The 5,874-nt window shown below is 37.3% G+C and overlaps 1 protein-coding gene and 1 long non-coding RNA gene across 2 annotated transcripts in view; both read right to left on the bottom strand.

Moving 5' to 3' along the window:
• Window positions 1-3,993, bottom strand: part of LOC107747086 (uncharacterized) — a 13,735-nt gene extending 9,742 nt beyond the window's left edge. The window contains exon 1 of the long non-coding RNA XR_001640760.1: window positions 3,913-3,993. This is a non-coding gene — a long non-coding RNA (uncharacterized LOC107747086). The remainder of the gene's footprint in view (window positions 1-3,912) is intronic.
• Window positions 1-5,874, bottom strand: part of LOC107747105 (protein diaphanous homolog 1-like) — a 135,910-nt gene that overhangs the window by 40,282 nt on the left and 89,754 nt on the right. The window lies entirely within an intron of this gene.

Genomic DNA, 5,874 nt, shown 5'->3' with positions numbered 1-5,874 from the left:
GTGGGCCCAGTGTGCACAATTAAGACTGAAATACTCTGTGTCTTTGGGAATCAAGACCACAGCTGATATGATTCAACAGAGAGGAAGAGACATACAACAACAACAACAGAGAGAAAGAGAGACAGAGAAAGGGCAAAATAAGGAAAGAATAAACTAATCAACGACTAAAAACAATGAACAAGCTGAAAGAATGCATGAACACAGTAAGAACGAGCAGCAGAAGACAAACAAAAACAAAGAGAAAGAAAGAAATAATGAAGAGAAATGACGACCAAACTCCACATTGACTGAAAGATGAGCTGCATTTCACTGACATGTAAAATATAAAGTATAGAAAAATGTCAATTATATCAATTGATTAAATTGATTACAATCTAGGTTAGATAGAGAAATAAACAAACAAACAAACAAACAAACAAAGACAGAAAATGCAGAAAATGTCAATGGAGAGAAAGACGGATAGAATAACAGAGGAAAAAGAAGGAATAAACACACATTGTGAAGGAGAATCCATCGAACAAACGAGTGGAGATGAGACCGTTTACAGCAGCAACAAAAATATAGATTACAATCAATCCCAGCATGCACTGCCCTTCACACACAGGTTTGTTTTTGTGAAAAGTGGGGACATCCCATAGGCATAATGGTTTTTATACTGTACAAACTGTATGTGCTATTGCCCTACACCAACCCTACACCTAAACCTACCCCTTACAGGAAACTTTGTGCTATTTCAGATTTTCAATACACTCCATTCTGTGTTATTTATATGCGTTTTGAAAAGTGGGGACATGGGGTAATGTCCTGAAAAGTCACCTTCTCCTTGTAATACCTATGTCATACCCATGTCATTATACAAATTTGTGTCCTCATAAACCACATAAACAAGCACACACACACACACACACACACACACACACACACACACACAGGATGAGGCATGGAGCCAGTCAAAACACTCTGCAGAGGGTCTAGATCACCAAAGAGAGAGAGAGAGAGAGAGAGAGAGAGAGAGAGAGAGAATGACTAGAGGTCACGAAATCTTCAGTTTGCCAGATTTTCTGACACACACACACACACACCTGGGGCCCGTTCTTCGTACGTCGCTTATTACATCCGAGATGAAATGTCACATCCAAGATGATATAATCGCGCTACTCAGGATCTGGCTAATTCGGTTCTTGAGAGAGAGAGAGAGAGAGAGAGAGAGAGAATGAATAGAGGTCACGAAATCTTCAGTTTGCCAGATTTTCTGACACACACACACACACACCTGGGGCCCGTTCTTCGTACGTCGCTTATTACATCCGAGATGAAATGTCACATCCAAGATGATATAATCGCGCTACTCAGGATCTGGCTAATTCGGTTCTTTGAACGCACCTGTTGTTGATGATTAGTATGGCTGGATTGAGTTATCTGAGATAATTGCGCATTCATTGGTTGGTTTAAGGGGGCTATGTATCGATACTGGAAACCACAATCAGCAATGCAGCGACTGGCTGGCGGCAGGACAGCAGCGTAATGACATCATATAATTTAAAAAGACACCTGATGAAAAACTTGACCACTTTCTGGACTTTTATAAGGAAACAGCCAAGCGAACAAAACTACATAAATGATATAATAGATAAATGAAATTCGCACTGATTTTATTTTATTTTAATTCTTTACATGATTCCCAATTAGGCTATTTATATCCACAATTTCTAATATTTGTACAGGCTTTACATTTTTATTTCAATAAATTTAAAATTGCAACAATAAACAACACATTTATTTATTTATTTATTTCATTTTTAAAAATTGTGAATTGTCATTTATGTAAATAAATATAAATACAAAATAAAAACAAACTTTGTTGCAATTTTCTAATAAATTAAAGTATTTCAATAAAAAAAAAAAAAGAAGTAAAATACCAATGATGTGCTGGATAAGCACCATTAATATGATCAACAGAATGTCTGAACATAAACCCAAAGCTGCTGTTTGTCCTTCTGTGAGTTCAGTCAGTCTGCACTTGACAGGAACCATTCAAACAACCTGTGACTATCATACATAATAACGTTTCCATATCGCATGACATTTAGAAGAAATATTCATTTGAAAAATCATTTCCAGAGTTTATTTTAGTGATTGCCCACACTCTTCTACACATGTAAACCCAACGCTCTCTCTCTCTCTCTCTCTCTCTCTCTCTCTGAACGACCAGTAATTGTGGTGATGGTGGCAGGCGGCTATAAAAGTGTAATTTGTTCTTTTCTTTTTCTTTCCATCGGACAGCATGTTCTCAGATCTCCTCCCACCAGGAATCTGTGGACACGGGGATGATGAAGATATGTGGGTGAAACTCTTCCTCACAGAACTATTAGTTCACCCTTTCACTGATGAGAATCTCAGAGGAACAATGTCTTGAGGTGTGTGCGCGTGAGCGCTAAAAATAATCACACACTCGCACTCAACCTCCTGCCAAGAGTCTGTAGTCGTTAGAGGACTAAAGGTCTGATCAACGGCTAATTACTGCCATCAAAGCGGACCCTACAATTAACACCCACCTCACTGAGAAACTAGAGCGAGGAGTCAGAGGTTATGTTCAGAGCCACATACGGGTCAATGCCATCCTTACACTCTCATACTCTCTGATACTAACTTTCTGCAAAATTTTATGTGTTAATCAACTGCATTGTGCAGTCTCAAACTAAATGAAACATATTGGCACATGATTATGCCTTCGGAAAGATAACCAGCATGACAGATTTACAGTTATGAATATGCAAGGCAAATTTAATTCTGATATTTCTACAAATTTATTTTCAATTATCAGTAATAGCATCACCATTTTAAGATCATCCTCTACTGACAAACTAGGGTTATTATAGTTAACTAAAACTAAATCCAGAAAAAAAAAACTTGAAATAAAATAAACATTAACTGAAAGTCACAATCTCGATTTTTTTTTTTTTAGAACAGTCACAATTAAATTTTTCCCCCTAATTCGTGCAGCTCTAATAAACACTGAATTATACTTTCAAGAATAGTTTATTATACTATAGTTATTATACCATTCTGAACACACACACAGAGAGAGAGAGAGAGAGAGAGAGATACAGATGTTTGATGATGTTTAGCTGTCATCTCTAAAGCACTTTTACATTTGCACATGGCCAGAGAACATGTGTTCCTCAAACCGGCCTGTATTATTCATAGACTGCCTCTCTCTTTATCTGCTCTGAATCGTGCATGATGATGGTTTTAATGGAGCTTGTGCATTTACACACGTTTACAGAGTAAAAAACTGAATTCAGTCAGAAAGATGAGTGAATCTGATCCATTAAGAGCTCATTAATATCATCCAGCACTAACGACAGACATCAGTCACTCCATCCCAGACTGAAAAATGTGTCCAGATCTTCTATAGAAAATGCCAGTAAGAGTCTCTATTTAGATGATAAACTTATGGAAAAATCCATAACAGCTAAATTGTGATTGAAACAGCAGCAAGCATCAAAGACAACCTCAGTGTGATTCTCATGCACACTCGTTTTGCTTTTAGCCAGTGCAGATACAGTACAAAGAGATGGAAAGAACTTACAATACACTGGCTATTGTTTGTGTGTGAGTGTGTTTTAGTATCAGTTTCAGCACCAGCAGGCTGATTCAGAGGCAAAATAACTGCAGGCAAAACCTGCCCTCAATACACAAACACACACAAGCGCACACACACACGCACGCGCACACACACACACAAGCGTAATGGTATTATTCTGAGACTATTTCTATTCCCTAACTCAGAATAAACTCCTAAGCCTATAGCTCACATATGACTTTTTGCATTTTTACATTTCAATAACATTGCTCAGTATATTTATTTAGTCTACTGAATTGCAGGGACAGTTAGCATGTCCTAATAACTAGTGATCGACCGACATTGATTTTTTTATAACCGATACGATACCAATTATTTGCATGTTTATGTGTCCGATAACCGATATGCAGAACCGATATTTATTTACCGTTATAAAGTAAATAAATGACTGAGTGAAGTAAGAACTTCAACTTTGGTTTTTCCTCTTTTCAGTCATTTTTTTTTTTAAAGTGTTCTTGACGGATTATCTACGTGACTCCGACTTCATGAGACTAATGATGAGCATAGACAACAGAGAGAGAATTAAATTCAGCGCTTTTATTTCCAACATGCGCTCATTCATGGCTGCATATTATTTAATTCAGGCAAAGTTACGTCTTTATTGGGACAGGACTTGACGGATTATTTTACATGACTCCGTGAGTTGGTCTCTACTTCTTAGAGCCAAGCTGCATAAACTACATATTAGGCATTTATGTAATGCATCTAATTTGTGCATAAATGGCTGTTATGTTAAATAAAGTTTACTAACTACAGCAAATCAAGTACCTGCACCATGCCGTTGCTGTTGTCTCGTCTCCCCTCAGACGCGCTGCAATGGCGATCCATACTTCAAAGTGCTGTAGGGCCCACAATAAGGCCAAGGCTTCTATTAGTGCTATATGACTGCTGATTAGTGATCGACTGATATTGATTTTTTTTATAACCGATGCAATACCAATTATTTGCATGTTTATGTGTCCGATAACCGATATGCAGAACCGATATTTATTTACCGTTATAAAGTAAATAAATGACTGAGTGAAGTAAGAACTTCAACTTTGGTTTTTCCTCTTTTCAGTCATTTTTTTTTTTAAAGTGTTGAAAATTAGCAGTCTTTCATGTTAAATTTAATCTTCATATTACAACAAAAAAACATTTTATTTATAAAAAGCATCAACAGCAACAACACTAATATTAACAATAAGCAAAATAAATGTAGAATGCCGTGCTGGAGCATTTCCTGAGCATCAACCCGGTGAGTGAACAGCAATATGAAAGCGGCTTCACGAGACTAATGATGAGCAAATATACAACAGAGAGAGAATTAAATTCAGCGCTTTTATTTCCAACATGCGCTCATTCATGGCTGCATATTATTTAATTCAGGCAAAGTTACGTCTTTATTGGGACAGGACTTGACGGATTATCTTACGTGACTCCGTGAGTTGGTCTCTATTTCTTAGAGCCAAGCTGCATAAACTACATATCAGGCATTTATATAATGCATCTAATTTGTGCATAAATGGCTGTTATGTTAAATAAAGTTTACTAACTACAGCAAATCAAGTACCTGCACCATGCCGTTGCTGTTGTCTCGTCTCCCCTCAGACGCGCTGCAATGGCGATCCTGCGCGCAATTCTCAAAACACCCACAAGATGGCGGCGTTTATCGGTGAATCTGATATTACAAAACAGATCTCAGAGTATGGTAAAATGCTTAAATATCGGGAAAAATATCGGTAAATCGATATATCGGTCGATCTCTACTAATAACATAGAAAAAACTGCTACATTGCGAAGGCAATTCTGGCTTGATAATGCAAGACACAGCCATGCACACACAAACACAAAACAAACAAATGTTTGCTGCACGCACAGCACTGAAGTCAGCAGAAAACACCGAAAATGCACTTTAAGCTCCTTATAAACACATTCTTTTGCAACACAGCCTTTTGTGAAGAAGCAAAACAATGGAATGAAATATGTCTGTGTGCTAATTAGATTGTACTAGCTCTTAATGGTCAACTGATTTTATTCTGGGTGGTTAATAGGGCTTTGCTGTTGTTAAAGGGGTCATATGATGCGATTTCAATTTTTCCTTTCTCTTTGGAGTGTTACAAGCTCTTGGTGCATAAAGAAGATCTGTAAAGTTGCAAAGACTAAAGTCTCAAATCCAAAGAGATATTCTTTATAAAAGTTAAGAGTCAACCACGCCCTCCTAAAACGGCTCGTTCTAACACACCCCC

Source organism: Sinocyclocheilus rhinocerous, unplaced genomic scaffold, assembly GCF_001515625.1.
Source record: "Sinocyclocheilus rhinocerous isolate Xijiao unplaced genomic scaffold, SAMN03320098_v1.1 scaffold168, whole genome shotgun sequence".
Classification (NCBI taxonomy): Eukaryota; Metazoa; Chordata; class Actinopteri; order Cypriniformes; family Cyprinidae; genus Sinocyclocheilus; species Sinocyclocheilus rhinocerous.
This window is presented reverse-complemented; position numbering and strand designations above follow the sequence as displayed.